This window comes from Cervus canadensis, chromosome X, assembly GCF_019320065.1.
Source record: "Cervus canadensis isolate Bull #8, Minnesota chromosome X, ASM1932006v1, whole genome shotgun sequence".
Taxonomy (NCBI): Eukaryota; Metazoa; Chordata; class Mammalia; order Artiodactyla; family Cervidae; genus Cervus; species Cervus canadensis.
In genome coordinates, this window is record NC_057419.1 from 134,248,316 (window position 1) to 134,267,862 (window position 19,547).

A 19,547-nucleotide genomic window follows, 5' to 3' on the forward strand; every position below is an offset into this window, starting at 1 on the left:
TAGCCTGATAGGGGTTGCATTGAATCTATAGATTGCTTTGAGTAGTATACTCCTTTTCACTATTGATTATTCTGATCCATAAACAACGGTACATTTCTCCATCTGTTTGTGTCCTCTTTGAGTTCTTTCATCAGTGTTTTATAGTTTTCTGTGTATAGGCCTTTTGTTTCTTTAGGTAGATATATTCCTATGTATTTTATTATTTTCATTGCAATGGTGAATGATATTGTTTCCTTAAATTCTCTTTCTGTTTTCTCATTGTTAGTGTATAGGAATGAAAGGGATTTCTGTGTGTTAATTTTATATCCTGCAACTTTACTATATTCACTGATTAGCTCTAGTAATTTTCTGGTAGAGTCTTTAGGGTTTTCTATGTAGAGAGTCATGTCGTCTGCAAACAGTGAGAGCTTTACTTCTTCTTTTCCTATCTGGTTCCTTTTATTTCTTTTTCTGCTCTGATTGCTGTGGCCAACACTTCCAAAACTATGTTGAATAGTAGTGGTGAGAGTGGGCACCCTTGTCTTGTTCCTGACTTTAGGGGAAATGCTTTCAATTTTTCACCATTGAGGATAATGTTTGCTGTGGGTTTGTCATATATAGCTTATATTATGTTGAGGTATGTTCCTTCTATTCCTGCTTTCTGGAGAGTTTTTATCATAAATGGATGTTGAAATTTGTCAAAGGCTTTTTCTTCAACTATTGAGATAATCATATGGTGTTTTCTTTAAATTTGTTAATATGGTGTATTACATTGATTGATTTGTGGATATTGAAGAATCCTTGCATTCCTGGGATAAAGACCACTTGGTCATGATGTATGATCTTTTTAACATGTTGTTGGATTTTGTTTGCTAGAATTTTGTTAAGGATTTTTGCATCTATGTTCATCAGTGGTATCAGCCTGTAGTTTTCTTTCTTTTTTTTTTTTTTTTGGCATCTTTGTCTGGTTTCGTATTAGGGTGATGGTGGCCTCATAGAATGAGTTTGGAAGCTTACCTTCATCTGCAATTTTCTGGAAGAGTTTGAGTAAGATAGGTGTTAGCTCTTCTCTAAATTTTTGGTAGAATTCAGCTGTGAAGCCATCTGGCCCTGGGCTTTGTTTGCTGGAAGATTTCTGATTACAGTTTTGATTTCCTTGCTTGTGATGGATCCGTTAAGATCTTCTATTTCTTCCTGGTTCAGTTTTGGAAAGTTATACTTTTCTAAGAATTTGTCCATTTCTTCCAAGTTGTCCATTTTATTGGCATAGAGCTGCTGGTCTCTTATGATCCTTTGTATTTCAATGTTGTCTGTTGTGATCTCTCCATTTTCATTTCTAATTTTGTTGATTTGGTTCTTCTCCCTTTGTTTCTTGATGAGTCTGGCTAACAGTTTGTCAATTTTATTTACTTTTTCAAAAAAACAGCTTTTAGCTTTGTTGATTTTTGCTGTGGTCTCTTTTGTTTCTTTTGTATTTATTTCTGCCCAAATTTTTAAGATTTCTTTCCTTCTACTAACCCTGGGGTTCTTCATTTCTTCCTTCTCTAGTTGCTTTAGGTGTAGAGTTAGGTTATTTATTTGACTTTTTTCTTATTATTTGTGGTAAGCCTGTAATGCTATGACCTTTCCCCTTATCACTGCTTTTACAGTGTTCCATAGGTTTTGAGTTGTTGTGTTTTCATTTTCATTCATTTCTATGCATATTTTGATTTCTTTTTTGATTTCTTCTATGATTTGTTAGTTATTCAAAAGCATGTTATTTAGCCTCCATATTTTTGAATTTTTAATAGTTTTTTTCCTGCAATTGAGATCTAGTCTTACTGCATTGTGGTCAGAAAAGATGACTGGAATGATTTCAGTTTTTTTGAATTTACCAAGGCTAGATTTATGGCCCAGGATGTGATCTATTCTGGAGAACGTTCCATGTGCACTTGAGAAAAAGGTGAAATTGATTGTTTTGGGGTGAAATGTCCTATAGATATCAATTAGGTCTAGCTGGTCCATTGTGTCATTTAAAGTTTGTGTTTCCTTGTTAATTTTCTGTTTAGTTGATCTATCCATAGTTGTGAGTGGGGTATTAAAGTCTCCCACTATTATTGTGTTACTATTAATTTCCTCTTTCATACTCGTTAGTGTTTGCCTTACATATTGCGGTGCTTCTATGTTGGGTGCATATATATTTATAATTGTTATATCTTCTTCTTGGATTGATCCTTTGATCATTATGTAGTGTCCTTCTTTGTCTCTTTTCACAGCCTTTATTTTAAAGTTTATTTTATCTGATATGAGTATTGCGACTCCTGCTTTCTTTTGGTCTCCGTTTGCATGAAATATTTTTTTCCAGCCCTTCATTTTCATTTTGTATGTGTCCCTTTTTTGAGGTGGTCTCTTGTAGACAGTGTATATAGGGGTCTTGCTTTTGTATCCATTCAGCCAGTCTTTGTCTTTTGATTGGGGCATTCAACCGATTTACATACATACTTATGTATGGTCCCGTTGCCATTTACTTTGTTGTTTTGGGTTCATGTTCATACAACCTTTCTGTGTTTCCTGTCTAGAGAAGATCCTTTAGCATTTGTTGAAGAGCTGGTTTGGTGGTGCTGAATTCTCTAAGCTTTTGCTTGTCTGTAAAGCTTTTGAATTCTCCTTCATATCTGAATGAGATCCTTGCTGGGTACAGTAATCTGGGTTGTAGGTTATTCTCTTTCATTACTTTAAGTGTGTCCTGCCATTCCCTTCTAGCCTGAAGAGTTTCTACTGAAAGATCAGCTGTTATTCTTATGGGAATCCCCTTGCGTGTTATTTGTTGTTTCTCCCTTGCTGCTTTTAATATTTGTTCTTTGTGTTTGATCTTTGTTAATTTGATTAATACGTGTCTTGGGGTGTTTCACCTTGGGTTTATCTTGTTTGGGACCCTCCGGGTTTCTTGGACTTGTGTGAATATTTCCTTCCCCATCTTAGGGAAGTTTTCAGCTATTATCTCCTTGAGTATTTTCTCATGGCCTTTCTTTTTGTCTTCTTCTTCTGGGACTCCTATGATTCAAATGTTGGGGTGTTTCACATTGTCCCAGAGGTCCCTGAGGTTGTCCTCATTTCTTTTGATTCTTTTTTCTTTTTTCCTCTCTGCTTCATTTATTTCCACCATTTTATCTTCTACCTCACTTATCCTCTCTTCTGCCTCCGTTATTCTATTGTTGGTTCCCTCCAGAGTGTTTTTGATCTCATTTACTGCATTATTCACTTTTAATTGACTCCTTTTTATTTCTTCTAGGTCCTTGTTAAACATTTCTTGCATCTTATCAATCCTTGTCTCCAGGCTATTTATCTGTAACTCCATTTTGTTTTCAAGATTTTGGATCATTTTTATTATCATTATTCTAAATTCTTTTTCAGGTAGATTCCCTATCTCCTCCTCTTTTGTTTGGCTTGGTGGGCATTTTTCATGTTCCTTTACCTGCTGGGTATTTCTCTGCCTTTTCATCTTATTTAGATTGCTGCATTTGGGGTGGTCTTTCTATATTCTGGTAGTCTGTGGTTCTTTTTTATTGTGGAGGTTTCTTCCAGTGGGTGGGGTTGGACGGTTGGCTTGTTAAGGTTTCCAGGTTAGGGAAGCTTGCGTCAGTGTTCTGGTGGGTGGAGCTGGATATCTTCTCTCTGGAGTGCAATGGAGTGCCCAGTAGTGAGTTTTGAGATGGGCATATGGGTTTGGTGTGACTTTGGGCAGCCTGTATATTGATGCTCAGGGCTATGTTCCTGCATTGCTGGAGAATTTGTGTGGTATGTCTTGCTCTGGAACTTATTGGTTCTTGAGTAGTGGTTGGTTTCAGTGTAGGTATGGAGGCTTTTGGATGATCTCTTTTTAATGTTCCCTGTAGTCAGGAGTTCTCTGGTGTTCTCAGCTTTTGGGCTTAAGCCTCTTGCCTCTGGATTTCTGTCTTATTCTTCCAGTAGCCTCAAGACTTATCCATCCATACAGCACTGATAATAAAACTTCTAGGTTAACGGTGAAAAGATTCTCCACAGTGAGGGACACCCAGAGAGGTTCACAGAGTTACATGAAGAAGAGAAGAGGGAGGAAGGAGATAGATGTGAACAGGAGGAGAAAAAGGGGGATTCAAGAGAAGAGAGACAGATCTAGGCAGTTCTCTGTTCCCTAAGTGTTATCCACAGCCCAGAACACCCACAGAGATTCACAGAATTGGATTGAAAAGAGAGGGGGGAGGGAGGAAATAGAGGTGATCTGGGGGAGAAAGAGGAGAGTCAAAAAGGGGAGAGAATAGTCAAACCAGTAATCACACTCCTGAGTAAAAATGGGTACTGAAGGTTGGATTCTTAAATGTCCAAAATTGATATCAAATACTGAAAAACAAAGATTAAAAATCTAGAGTAGAGGTTAGACTCTTAAAAATACAATATTAAAAAAAAAACACAAAAAATTTAAGAAATATATATGAAGTTTGCTTTAAAAATAGGGTCCCCCCCCTTTTTTTTGCCAAGTTATAGTGGGTTATAAAAATGAAAATTAAGGAGTAATAGAGGAGTAATAAAGACCTTAAAAAAAAGAAAGACAAAAAAATTTTTAATTAAAAAAATAATAATAGTAAAAATATATCTAGGAATTTCTCTGGAGCTGTTGCAGGCAGTGTGGGTTCAGTTCAGTTTCAGACAGCTCCTTTTTCTAATTTACACTTCTTGATATCTATAGCCCCCTTCCAGTGTAGTCGGTGTTAACTACAGGGATTTTAATCTGTTGCACCTGTCACTTCTAAAGCAGTTCCCTTTGTTTATTTGGCTTCTGTTTGCAGGTCTCTACAATGTCTAATTTCTGCCCTGACACAAGGGGGTGGAGGTGGTCTCTTGTTTAGGTTCGCTTGTTCAGTCATGCTGTGGGGAGGGAGGAACGCTGCAAACAAATGTCACTGGCGTGTGTGGGGAGCACTCGCAGTGTTCCGGCCACACTGGGTTTGCCCCCGCTCACGGCGTGTGTGCTTTCCCCGTCTACACTGCTCAGGCTCCAGCTGCTCTACAGGGAGTGGGCCCTGAGTTGGGTGCACTTCCCAGGCCCAAGCCACTCAGGTTCAGGTTTTCGGGTACTCCACAGAGCGCAGGCTTGGTTGGGTCTGCGTTTTGTGCCTTCACTGGTCAGAGCAGCTCAGGGAATCAGGAGCTTGATGAAAGCACTCTCCCCAGGTGCAGCATGACTTCTCCCCTCCCCGTCCCCGCCTCAGTTTCCAGGTGCGCCAGTCCGGTGCCCCTTGTGTCACTTCTGGGGAGCTGATCTCTGGCTGTGACCCTCTCGGCAGATGTCAACCATCCAGAATCACAGGAAGTCTTTGGTTAGAGACTGGAAGCCTGTTTGCAGTTTGGTAGGGGATGCCATCTCTGGGGCCGAGTTTGCCCCTTTCCCCTCCCCTCTGCCTCCTACCTCCAGCAGGGGATGGGCTGGTCTGCAGCCGGCTAGCTCTTCTCTGGAATTGCTCAGTCCTTCCTTTGTTCTGCAAATGGCCGGCAGTGCCTTCAGTTAGGACTTTTCCCAGGTTAATTCTCTCCCTCTCCCTCTCTCTCTCTCTCTCTCCCTTGCTATCCCACAGTTTAAGTTGCTATCTCACATTAGCTCCCTCTGATTGCCCTCAGGGCATTCAGGCCCAGTCCTTACCCTAAGCAATGCTGCCTGCTCCTCTCTGTTCAGCCCCCACTTGCTGGTGGCGGATGTGAGCATCTGGGGTACTTTTCTTCTGGGAGTTGCTTTTAGGCATGTAATCTGTGGGTTTTATTTATTTTTCCTCCCAGTTAGGTTGCCCTCCAAGATTCAAAAACTTCCCCCAGACCTGATGGTGAGAGGGTTTCCTGGTGTTTGGAAACTTCCTCTATTAGGACTCCATTCCCAGGATGGATCTCTGTCCCTAACTCTTTTGTCTCTCTTTTTATCTGTCATATTTTGTCTTACCTCCTTTCGAAGACAATGGGCTGCTTTTCTGGGTGCCTGATGTCCTCTGCTAGCAATCAGAAGTTGTTTTGTGGAGTTTGCTCAGTGTTCAAATGATCTTTTGATGAATTTGTGGGGGAGAAAGTGGTCTCTCCATCCTATTCTTCCGCCCTCTTAGCTCCTCCCCCATCATCTAGCATTTGGTTAATTATTGACCATAAAAGTGAGAATATTTTATTGCTCTTAAGACCATAATAAAGATGCACACTATTTTTTTATTCATTAGCATCTTCATATCTATTTTCTACTCCCCCATGTAGGATTAGGGACAGGACATATTGCAAGTAACTTTTGCATCCAGAGTAGAGTCCTCACTTCCACCAGCTAATTTATCCATCCTCACCTTTTGAGGAAATGGCAGCTTAAGTAATCTTTGAGTAGAGCTATGTAGCTCTGAAATGAGTGGGACAGTCCAGTGGCTACCTTGAAAGGCTTTGGATGTGGGGAAACTACACATATAGAGCCTGATCATGTCCAAAGTACACATATAGCCCTGATCAGAAAGTACACATGATACTTCCTGGATGACATTAGTAGTAAAGAACGCACCTGCCAATGCAGAAGACATAAGAGATGCGGGTTCGATCCCTGGGTTGGGAAGATCCCCTGCAGAAGGAAATGGCAACCCACTCCAATATTCTTGCCTGGAGAATCCCATGGACAGTGGAGTCTTGCAGCCTATAGTCTATAGGGTCACAAAGAGCTGGATGTGACCAAAGTGACTTAGCACACACACAACACAGAAAGCACCCATATAAGCCCTCATAGAAATTACCTACCTCACAGACTTACTGAGAGCTGACACTATAACAATCTGACCTGCATATTGACCGTGTAACACTGTGGAAGGGAAAGCTTGGAACTAATTTTTCTTGAAAAGGTATAATTAGGCTGCCAATTATTTTGCAGTAGCACGCAATACCCTGCTTAGTAAATCACACTCCTCATACAGTACCATTTTGTCTTCTAACTTCAGATGATAAAACTTGGCCTCAGAGAAGGAAGACATTAACCCAACATCTCCTCATCAGGGAGTGGAGAGACAAGACTAGCATCCAGGTCCTAGGAATCCTATCCATGAGCATCTTCCTAACATCACTGATTCACTCTGCAACTGGCAGAATATAAGATTAAGTGTCAAAAGTCTAATACCATCCTTATAAGATGTGTTATTTTTTCCAGAGTTCTAGGACTTCCTACAGTGACTAGAAATTACATTTACCACTATTCACCTCTGAAATGCTCAGTCTTTGACACGCAATAAACACTTCCTTCTAATGTTTGATACTGCTGACAGTAGTATTTGTTGGGTAACTGCTTTGGTTTCTTATTGATGATCTTTAAAAACAATTATTTATTTTTGGCTGTGCTGGATCTTCATTGCTATGCATGCACTTTGTCTAGCTGTGGTAAGAGGGGCTACTCTTCCTTGTGTCTTGCTGGCTTCTCATTGCCATGATTTCTCTTGTTGTGGTAGTAGGAAATGGCATCCCACTCCAGTATTCTTGCCTGGAAAATTCCAGGGACGGAGGAGCTTGGCGAGCTAGAGTCTATGGGGGTGCAAAGAGTCAGACATGGCTGAACACACACACAGGCTCTTGTTGCGGAGCACAGGCTCTAGGCACATGAGCTTCAGTAGCTGCAGCATGTAGGCTCAGTAGTTGCAGTTCCAAGGCTCTAGAGTGCCAGCTCAGTAGTTGTGGTGCACAAGCTTAGTTGCTTCTTGGAATGTGGAATCTTCCTGTGCCAGGGATCTAACCCATGTCCCCTGCATTGGCAGGGGACTGTACCACCAAGGAAGTCCATCTTATTGATGATCTTAATGGATTCAAAGGACCCAGAGTACATCTTTGTCTCAGACATCCAGCTTAACTTTTTCTGGTAGTTTTATTATTGTTGTTGTTGTTATTCCCCATTTCACAAATAGATACATAAAGCCCTAAAGGGTGATATCTTCTTCAAGGACATATAACTATGAAACTGTAGAATAGAAAACAAACTACTCCTACTCCTGCACTGCTTTTTATTTGTCTACCCTTGACTGAGTAACTCTCTGAGATATGCTGGTTGGAGACTGAGATTAGCTCCTCTGAAAATAAAATGAATTAAAACCTCTATGAGTTATGTATGTGTTTTATAATTAGAGTATGTGTGGTAGACAGTGATAGGAGCTGAGCTATTACCTCAAAGAACCAGAGTGGGAAAGAAACTAACAAAAAGTTCTATGCTTAGGAACAGAATTATTTCCTGAAACAGGAAATGCTTGCTACAAAGGGGAAGCAGAAGGAAATGAAGATCGATGGCTATTTTCCACAAATCCTTTTGAAAACTCAATCCACTAGGGAAGTAATTATTTATTTTATGAAATTATGAGATATTTACACTTCATGATTTATTCAGAACCAAATACTGAGATGCAATAAGCAATGTGCACACATTTATGAAAAGGGATCTTCAGGGGACAATTGGATATTAAACTTAATTCTCTCTATATAAGTGTATTCTGTGATAGGCACCACTTTGTTCACTGAAAGAAAATGACATTTTTTTTCAGTTTCAAACAGAAGATGTATGAAATATTTCTTATTCAGCATATTTTGGAGTGAGTTACATGTCTATCAATAAAATAAGTTCCTTTTAATGAGGTTCTAATTTTTATTATTTATGGTGGGTTTTATTTTATTATTTTTGACCACACAGGGACTTAAGAACCGTAAGAACTTGAGTTTCTGAACCTGCCCCATTAAAGCAGCTTTAGAGAAGGAAATTATTCACTGTGCAAATGTACTAAGGCTTTTTCTGCTATTAAGGTAGAAAAGAGCTGTGTGTAGGGTCCTGAGCATTTAACTGTGTTCCCTGGGTACTAGAAGATTGCTTGAATTTGTACCTAAAATCCTATACATGGATGTGGTAACAACACAGAGAAATTTCCCTTATCTCACTCCATTCCCTCCAACCCATGGAGCAATCTTCATGGAACAATGCTTTCACCATGTTACCAGCAAAATCAAGGATCTATAATCACTCTCAATAATTGGAAACTAATTATTCTCCAGAATGATGCCTCATATGGAAGAAATAACATAGGATTTGGAGTTAGAGCTGGGCTCTAATCTGTGCTTTGTTAATGTGTAATGTTTGCAAATCATTCACATTTTCTGAACTTCATTTTCTGCCTCCATGATTATTTTGAATACTGGATAAAATGTTGATACAAATTGTTTAAAGGGGGCTTCAGTAATTCTTCCCACCTCCACATGCATGCCATTATTTCAACCCAAATTTGCAGCCCCTTCCATCAAAAGTATAGTCTAACTCTCTAATTCTTGGTCTGAAACTGGCCATGTGATAAACTCATCAATTAAACATTAGCAAACATGGTGCAAGCAGAGGGCCTTCCCTCTCAAGCAGAGGTTTAAAGTACTTGTACATTGCATATTGCCCTCTCATTCCCCTTTGTACCCTAGCCATAAAGTGTAAACAGCCTAAGCTAGTCTGCTGAATGATGAGAAACATGATACATTGATCCACATAGCTGCAGTTGACAAGAGGCTAACTCCCAGAAGCTAGCAGCAGATACATGAATGAGCCCAGCCAAGAATATCAGAACTGTCCAGATGAACCTAGCCCAAATTCCCAACTTGCAAAGTCATGAACTAAATACATTTTTTACATCACCAGGTTTTGAGATAGATTCTTATACATCAAAAGTTAAGTTATACAAATGTAAGTAAAAAGTCTGTTACAATCTATGGGATATAATAGATGCCTAAAAAGGATATTTCCCCATCCTCCCTAATATAGCTTGACTTGAACATTTCAAATTTTTGCTTACCTATGTAAACTTTACCAAAGCATTGATGTAGCTACCATGCTTCTCACTCTACCTATGAAAATCTGTTTTTCCAAAACATGTCATGATTTAAACATTTATTTCAAATCCCAACATTTCCACAAGGGCTTCTTTATTATAGCCTACTATTATCACTTTTATCTTTCTGATGCTCTGTTACTTGCAGTCTAAAGTACATAATATAGCACTTTAGGTATTAATTCACTAACCTTTAATAATTGATACATGTGTGTGGATCTTCTTTCAGTGAATAAATATTTACTGAATTGTTACTAGATGCAAGACCATGTGATAGATTCTGGAGACAGAGATAAATAGGCTATAATTCAACCCTCAAGTTATTCACAGTGGCAATAAATACAGACTAATAATAGTGATGAAGTGTGATTTGTACTATAAGAGAGGTAAGCAGAATAGTGGAACAAAGACAGTTTTGAGGGTTGGAAATATCTTTACAGAGGAATTTGTAGTTTAGAAGTCACCCTCACCCCCCAGTCCCCATCATTCTGGTGAACTCAGTCTTCCAATATTCAGAGGGAATACTGTATACAAAGTATTTTTTAAAAAAAAAAACCGTTTAATCTTTGTTGTATAACAACACTTTCAGTTTCTCTTGAGTGCTTAAAATGCAATTATTTTTTATTATTACCCTTTATTTTTATGATATATCTTTATCTTATTCTTTCTATTCTACAAATGAGTAAACGGAGGCTAAAAGTATTCAAACTAGACTGTATGCATCTTGAGGACAACAACCACATTGCTAATCTCTATTTTCAGTAGAACATATAGGACCTAAACAATTTCCAGTGAACACCTATGGAATGAAAGAGAGAAAGGGGCTGGATATCATTGTTTTCTCATATAGGTTAAGAAGGAATTCAGTGGCCTCCTCTTTGTCGTAGCATAAAATATATAACTTGGCCTACAGGTCTCTAAAGGAACTATCACAAATATATATTTACAAGTTCCACTCATGTTTGACTCAAATGTACTATTCTGTTCTAGCCATCCTAGGCTTTGCTCCATTCTTAGAGAGTGCCAAACCCTCCCCTGGCCCTTGAACATCTGCTGTTTCCTCTGTCTGAAATATTCCTGTTCTCTGTGAGTCCCTTTCATCCCTGACCAACTCTTACTCATCCTTTGGGTTTCAGCTCAAGCATCACTTCTTAAAGAAGGAAACCAGGAATCCCCAAACTACATTAGATCTTCCTGTTAGAGACACCTACACAATTGCATAATTTTAATTACAAGAGTTAATTTTAATCTCAGTCATTTTAATCACGTTTACACTGTGTCTTTTCTTCTACACTGATAGCTCCCTAATTGCAATCTTTTGTTCACTACTTTGTCCCCAATGGTGAGAGTATATAGTAGGCATTCATAACATTCATCTATTAATTTAAGTAAATGTACTATTGGGTGAGGAGTCTGTGCCTATCCTGTGTAGAAATGGTTATTGTGTTATGGTGCAAAATATTTCACTTGGTGTTATAGTAGGACTTTAAATGCCATCATGCTTGAAAGAGATCTATGCACATTGTAGCCACTTTGCACTTGTGTCTGTGTTGTACATTCAGTATCTTGATTGAGAAAGAGAGATGTATGAGTCCCAAGCAGTCAGTGCTAATGCAGACATTTCACTTCTATCCACTTGATGTTGTCTAAAATTAAATGATATCAATAGATCATGGGAGTTATAATTTTTTAAAACAATCTGGCAAACATTTGCTGCTGAGAAGCTTTATTTAAGGTCTGAGAAGCTATTTCCATCAACCTACAGCGATATTCTATTTTTAAAAAGACGCCCATTTGGCTGTGAAATGCCTGTTGTTGGATAAATTTTGTTTGTGGTGGATGTTTCCCTTTAGATATTTTTTGTCCATTGAATTAATATCTAATATTTTCCAATTCTTAAAAAATATAAAGTCACTGAATCATCATCAGTGGAAATGGTTGTCTGGAACCATTCACTATCTTTAATTAATCACATTATGAAAACAAAATTGTTTTGAGAATTCTGACCCCAGAAAGCATAATACAAGTGTTAAAACTTAGTTCGTATAGCAGGATAAAACTCAGTTCGAATTCAAGCTCTTCCGTTATATAATATGTAGTGCTGGGACTTTGAACAAGTTACTTAGTCTTTATAGTGGCATATTTCATATTAAAAATAAGGATCCTAATAATATCTGCCTCATTGGGTTGTTGCAAGAATTAAAGGAGATAATCCATGATAAGTACATAACTAAAACCAATTGTGTGATTACCATTTGCTCAATGCAATTATTCAATATCAAAATTCTTGATAATGTTTATTACAAGGAGAAAGGATTAGGGAGACCATTTTAAGCAAATTGAATGAACAAATACATGGAACTCAGGCTACGAAAAGAATATGAACTGTGTTTAGGTGTCAATGAGGAGAATCCTCTACTTTGATAACAGTGTTTATGAAGTTGACTAATAAGAGATCAGACTGGGGATATGTGTATTGAGCATAAGAAATTGGAACTCTATACTATAAACAACAGGAAGTCATTGAAGTAATTTCCTTTTTTTTTTTGTAATTTCCTTTTAAACAGCACCAGATTTGTATTAAAAGTATATGTTCTGCTGCAATTTCAAAGTATCAAGGGACACTCTAGTTGTTACTAACTACTGTGGACTGAGTTGTGCCCCCTGCCCCCAATCCATATGCTGAAACACTACCTCTTCCTCATGATGGTATTTGGAGAGGGTGGCTTTGGGAAGTAATCAGGTTTAGATGAGGTCATGAAAATAGGACCCTCATAATGGGATTACTTTGTTGGTAAAGTAATGTCTTTACTTTTTAATATGCTGTCTACATGGTCATAACTTTTCTTCCAAGGAACAAGCGTCTTTTAATTTCATGGCTGCAGTCACCGTCTACAGTGGTTTTGGAGCCCCCAAAACAGTCTCTCACTGTTTCCAGTGTTTGCCCATCTATTTGCCCTGAACTGATGGGACCAGATGCCATGATCTTATTTTTTATAAGACATATATAAGTATATACTTATAAGTTTATACTTATTTTATAAGATTTTTTTATACTTAGTTCCCTAGTTCCCAATTCCTCCCACCCCACTTGGTACCCATACCTTTGTTTTGTGTGTCTGTCTCTTTCTTCTTATTTAAGTTTGTCTTACCATTTTTCTAGATTCCATTAACACATATAACACATTAATATATGTGTTAACATATGATATCTGTTTTCCTCTTTCTGACTTACTTTACTCTGTGTGACACTCTCTAGGTTCATCCACATCTCTACAAATGGCCCAATTTCATTCCTTTCTATGGCTGAGTAGTATTCCTTTGTATGTCTGTACCATATCTTCTATATCCATTCCTCTGCTGATGGACATTTAGGTTGCTTCCATATCCTGGCTGTTGTCAATAGTGTAAAAGTAGCTAAAAACTGGTTCTTTGAGAAGATAAACAAAATTTATAAACCTTTAGCCAGATTCATCAAGAAAAAAAAAAGGATAAGACTTGATAAAGTTAGAAATGAAAAAGGAGAAGTTACAACTGATAGCTATAGTTAAATATTTATATTTGTAGGAAGAATACTCTGGAAACAGCAGCTCATCACCAAGTCACTACGATAGAATATGGACAATTCTGGACAGAAAAGAACAATTGTATACCACTGTGTCATATGCTTCATGTAATCAGTAGGCAGAGTGTTTGAAACAGCAGCTCTAGGAGATTAAACAGGATTCCCCTTAGATTCTGGGTGTGCCAAATGATCGGCATGAGGATCTGGATCTGTTCAGAGACTAAATGGAAACTGATAAAGATGAGCTGTCATGTAGATCAGCTTTGTCCAATAGAAATATAACATAAGCTGTATATATAATTTTAGATTTGTGAATAGGCATACTTTAAAACTGACTATAAACAACTAAAATGAATTCAGTAAAATATTTTATTTAACCCAATATGTTTCAACATGCAATAATTTTAATATGGGCGCTTCCCAGGTGGCTCAGTGGTAATCTTCCCACCAATGCAGGAGAGTCAAATTTGATCCCTGGGTCTGGAAGATTCCCGGGTCTGGAAGATCCCCTGGAGAAGGAAATGGCAACCCACTCCAGTATTTTTGCCTGGAAAATCTCATAGACAGAGGAGCCTGGCAGGCTACAGTCCATGGGGTTGCAAAAGAGCCAGGCACATCTTAGTGACTAAACAATTTTAACACACAAGAAGCATTTAAAATTATTTATGATATATTTTAAGTTTTTAATAGTAAATTTTTGAAATCTGGTGAATACTTTGCACTTATTACATTTTGGATCAACCATATTTCAACTATTAAATAGCCACATTTGTTCAGTATCTGTTATATTGGAGAGAATAGCTGGAACTTTTAGTAAAGAGTGTTTTATATATGGTCATGGAAATACTGAACTGCTAGTATTACTTGGAAAAGGATGAAGGTACAATTTTGTTCTTTTGGATATGAATGCTGATATACATTGAGGACAGAAATAGACTAAAGCCAGGTTTCTCAGCCTTAGCATAATTGACATTTTTGGCCAGATGTTTCTTTGTTGTGGGGGTCTGTCCTGTCCCTGGCCTCTATCCACTAGATGTCAGTAGGATTCTGTCCAGAGATAATAATCACACATGCCTCCAGAATATGCCAAATGTCCCCTGGGAGATTGGGAGTATGTCAACCGTGATTAAGAACCAGTGTTCTAAATACTGCTTTTCACCAAAGATTTTTAGACTCAGATTGAATAATACACAAAGCAAAGATCCTCGAACTCTGAACCTTAAACATTAATCATCTCTTTCATTGTCAATGTGTGCATCTTAGATGGTTGGATAAGAGAATTAACATGATTTGGTAATTTTTTCAGTATCTCCTGTTGTCCTGCATTAATGCTGTTTCTTCACGTAGTAGTATGTTCTCCCAATTTTCTTTTACTAATTGAAGTTAATTTATCTTTAAAATCCTGTTCAAGCCCTAGTACATTCTTGAAGCTGTCTCTTACTTAACTGATTCAAAGTGAGGAATCTCTCTCTCTCTCTTTAATGCTGAGACTAACTGTTTAGAAGTGCTATTTTGTGTGGACTTGTCTTATAACCATAGAGTTTAAGTTCCTAGAAGGCAGGGGCTTTTCTTTTATTGTCCAAACACAAAAATACATAGACCCTCCAGAGAATACCTTGCAAGTTCATATATGGTTCAGGTTAAATTCTTTGAAAAGCATATGTTTAGTTGAAGTTTAATAGGGAGGATGTTTGCTAGGAAGTGGCCTTGGGATCTAAAACTGTAGGAGGAAAAAGAAGTAGAACTGATTAGAGGAAAAGATTGAGCTACATTACAGATCTCAGAACCTCAGCCAACCGCACAAGGAACTCTAGAACTATAATGGCCCTCACTTAGCCAAATTATTAGAATATTATAACCCTCACCATTATTTGCTGCTGCTGCTGCTAAGTCGCTTCAGTCATGTCCGACTCTGTAACCCCATAGACGGCAGCCCACCAGGCTCCACTGTCCCTGGGATTCTCCAGGCAAGAACACTGGAGTGGGTTGCCATTTCCTTCTCAAATGCTTGAAAGTGAAGTTGCTCAGTCGTGTCTGACTCTTCACTCGATCCCATGGACCGCAGCCTACCAGGCTACTCTGTCCATGGGATTTTCCAGGCCAAGAGTACTGGAGTGGGTTGCCATTGCCTTCTCCCACCATTACCTGGGCTTCCCCTAAAAGAGTATGACCTTGGACAGTCCTTGAAGGGGTTGAGTACACTTCTAGCAGCTTGGTCAACAAATAAGTCCTTCCTTGAAGGGGGGTTTGGACATGTTTTCATGTCTATCACAAAATGATAGATGTGTAGAAGAAATTCTGTGGATGTTTACTGATAGCTAGAAGATTTTGCAGTGGTGCTAACTTGTAGGAGAATGGATCAGGGGAAGTTTTTGTCTGTCAGTCAGATTGGGTGGACCTATTTGATAGCCAGTCAGATGGCTTTTCTAAGGAACATCCCTTCCAAGAAAAGAGGAGTGACTCAGTGTTTGTGATGTACCCCAAATTACTTCAGCAACAGTTATAATGGTTTGGGAATATCTCCAATGAATGTTACATTATCAAACTGAGGTAGCATAAATACTTTGTTGGACATGTTAAGTATCAACTTTCCTTGTGGCTCAGCTGGTAAAGAATCCTCCTGCGATGCAGGAGACCTGGGTTCGATCCCTGGGTTGGGAAGATCCCCTGGAGAAGGGAAAGGATACCCACTCCAGTGTTTGGCCTGGAGAATTCCATGGACTGTTTAGTCCATGGGGTTGCAAACAGTCAGACACGACTGAACAACTTTCACTTAACCTTGTATAGGTACTGAAAGACCATGTATATGCTTGTAGGCTCAATGACATTAAAAGAAACACAAATAATCCAGGTTCTCAATTTCTGAATCTGCCATTCCCACTTTTCCATAGACAAAGGAAATAATAACTGGGGTAGGGTGGTGGGAGCACATTTATTTAGTTGATACTTTATACTAACTCCTTTATACCTTTATCTGTTAAGCCCTGCAGTAATTCTGGGAAATAGGGAGTACTGTCTCAAGTTTTCCAGATAAGAAAACTATAGCTCTATGTTGTAAATTATTCCTGGCTCCACCATAATCATCATAGTCATCATCATCATTGCCAAAACATCCACAGTTTTACTTGTTACTAGACATTCTTCTAAGTGTTTTATATACGGAGGCCCGTTTACTTCTAATAACTACCTTATAAAGTAGGAGCTGTTGTTATTCACACTTTACAGATATAGTGACTGAGTTACAAAGAGGTTTAGTAACTTGTTCAAGATTTGCCGAGAGTGGCAAAGCTGAAATTTGAAATCAGGCTGCTTTGTCTCTAGTTTCTGTCCTCTTAATCACTATTTAAACTCATCTAAGTAGTAAGAAGCAGAAAAAAAGTGAAAGTGTTAGTTGCTCAATCGTGTCCAACTGTTTTGTGACCCCATGCACTGTAGCCTGCCAGGCTCCTCTGTCCATGGGATTCTCCAGGCAAGTATACTGGAGTGGGTTGCTATTTCTTCTCCAGGGGATCTCCCCAACCCAGGGATTGAATTTGCATCTATGTCTCCTGCATTGGTGAGTGGGTTCTTTACCACTAAGTGCCTCCTGGTCTGAGCAGAAATGAGGCATAAAAACAAGACAGTCTTTTTCTAAAGGCAGACATTTTTTCCTGCACAAGGATAGGTTCAGAGGCACTGTACTTATACATTTTGAGTAATGACTCTCTTTTGATAGCAGGCAGGACCTACATGGAGAATTGATGAAATGATTATGAGATGACCTTTAGGAAAGATGTATGTTTTAGTAGGTCACTGAAGGTGGCTCTTTTTCAGAAATTACGGGGTTTTTTCAAAGGTGGCTGGTAGCATGTATACTATCTATGGTGAAACAGATCACCAGCCCAGGTGGGATGCATGAGACAAGTGCTCGGGCCTGGTACACTGGGAAGACCCAGAGGAATCGGGTGGAGAGGGAGGTGGGAGGGGGGATCGGGATGGGGAATAAGTGTAAATCTATGGCTGATTCATATCAATGTATGACAAAACCCACTGAAATGTTGTGAAGTAATTAGCCTCCAACTAATAAAAAAATTAAAAAAAAAAAAAAAGGTGGCTGGTAGTCAGATTTCATATTTGATGACTTCTAGAAAATAATTTTTTTCTCATTCTAATTAGTGTAACCATTGATAATTTTTGAGGCTTATTTGGCCTTGTCTAGAATCTAATGCCATGTTTAACTGCCTCAAGTGACAGGAGAAGGCCAAAAACAAGTCCCAGCAACAGCAGTTGTAGCAGGATTCCACTTCCCAGAACCGGTCATGACAGAAACTTAGCCAGCTTCCACAGAGCTACCCTTCAATTATATCCTCTATGCTTGGCCTGCCTCTCCAAGTAAATTGCAAACCTATCCAGAGCAGAGTTTCTATATTATTTGTATCCCACCCTCTTCTACAACAGAGGGTAAATGAGGTCTTGAAATCATGCCTATGGAAACTGAACAGTAACTGAATCACAGGGCTCATGTTTCCTTGGCCATGTTGAAAATACTTTTTTTTCCCCCACAACCCAGTTTAACATATTAAAATAAAATGCTTGTGATCTCAGTGTTTATGCAGAGGTAGACAGGCTGAGAACAGTCTAATAGGTGCCAAGTGTCTCCACATCCTAAAGCAAGGGGTTATATTAACGATCTGGGCCACAATACCATGTATACTGTAGTTCTGCCTATCCAAGTGTGATACATTCCAAGACCCTCAGTGGATGCCTAAAACCAAGGATAATACCAAACCCTATTTAGACTATGCTTTTCCCTATACATGGGCTTCCCTGGTAGCTCAGAAGGTAAAGAATCTGCCTGCAGTGCAAGAAACCCAGCTTTAATCCCTGGGTTGGGAAGATCCCTGGAGAAGGGAATGGCTACTCACTCCAGTATTCTTGCCTGGAGAATCCCAGGGACAGAGGAGCCTGGTAGGCTACAGTCCATAGAGTAACAAAGAGTCAGACATGACCAAATGACTACACTTTCACTTTCCTTTTTCATATATATATATATATATATATATATATATATATACACACACACACACACACACACACACACACCCATGATAAAGTTTAATCTATACATTAGGCACAGAGAGTAACAACTAATAATAAAATAGAACAATTATAACAATATACTATAATAAAAATTATGTAAATGTGGTCTTTCTTGCAAAATATTATCTCATTGTACTATAACTCACCTTTCTTCTTGTGATGATATGAGATGATAAAATGCATATGTGATGGGATGAAGTGAGGTGAACAATGTAGGTATTATGCTATGACAGATAAGTCAAAAGAAGGATCATCTGCCTCACATGATCCTGGATCATCAAGCCTTTGATGATGTCAATTGTTGGATGTTTGGACGGTATAGTGTTGATGGTTGGGGATCCCATGGGAGGGACTATTATAGTGAGTGCTTTTATTATGCCATTCAGAATGGCTCATAATTTAAAGCCTATGCATTGTTTATTTCTGAAATTTTCTAGTTAATACTTTCAGACTGAGGTTGAACATAGGTAATGGAAAATATAGAAAGTGAAACTATGGATAAGGGGGGGTCAACTGTATATTGTGAAATAGGATTTGTTACCATTACCATGATTCCATGTAAAGTTGTTCCCTACTTCAATCTCTTTCCATTAAATTCCACCTCATTCCATAAACTCAATGACATGCAATTTCCCAGGAGTACCAAAATGGTCTTTCCTGTGAGTAGTTCAGCCCCTAAAGTCTATCATTCTCGAAATTTCATTTATCCAGGAGAATTATAATTATCCTCTGCCCAGACTCTGATAGTAAATATTGTTTTCAATAAAAATTGATTCTTGGGGGGCAAATTGCAACTAGATACCAGGCTTTATATCAATTCAACATACACAGAAACCAATACTATATTCAGATTTTGCAAGAAATCAAAATGTTGAGTCATCAGGAACATGTGCTAGGACTGGTACTTAAAGATAGAGACTATGAATCTTCTATAAGCAGGATAAACACATTGAAATGGGGGCCAGTCCACAGAAAAGAATCAGAAAGTCCTAAGCCACCTATCTTCCTTTTTCTGAAAAAGCAACAACAAAGTGTTAAGGTAGTTTGCAAAGTAACAAGGAGAAAAG